At 55.6% G+C, this 349-nt stretch overlaps 1 protein-coding gene across 1 annotated transcript in view; it reads left to right on the plus strand.

Annotated features, from left to right (window-relative positions):
* The window catches only part of INO80B (INO80 complex subunit B), a gene marked incomplete at its 3' end in the record, with an annotated part of 10,879 nt that overhangs the window by 8,219 nt on the left and 2,311 nt on the right, over window positions 1-349 (plus strand). The window lies entirely within an intron of this gene.

Raw genomic sequence — 349 nt, forward strand, 5'->3', positions numbered from 1 at the left:
CCCCCGCCCCGCCCCCAAACACCCCCTCCAGCCACATATAAAATGTCCCGCCCTTGGAATGACGAAAATATATCACGTGGCAGGTTGCCAAGGAGATAGGCAAGATAATGGCTTATGGAGGCGGGGCACCGTGACGTCACGCACTCAGTCTGCAATACAAAAGGAACAACGGAGCCTCAACCAAGATGGCGGCAGCGTCTCAGTAAAAACATTCCGTCCGGAAACATCAATGACGGCAGAGAGGTTCCTGGGGCCCACCGGTCTTCCTGTGCTGGAGTCGGTGTGGAGCGGAGACATGGAAGGAGCGGGTACGGGGCAGTGATCACTTTGTGTATATTACATATGGGGG

Source organism: Nanorana parkeri, unplaced genomic scaffold, assembly GCF_000935625.1.
Source record: "Nanorana parkeri isolate BGI_ZX_2015 unplaced genomic scaffold, ASM93562v1 scaffold4626, whole genome shotgun sequence".
Taxonomy (NCBI): Eukaryota; Metazoa; Chordata; class Amphibia; order Anura; family Dicroglossidae; genus Nanorana; species Nanorana parkeri.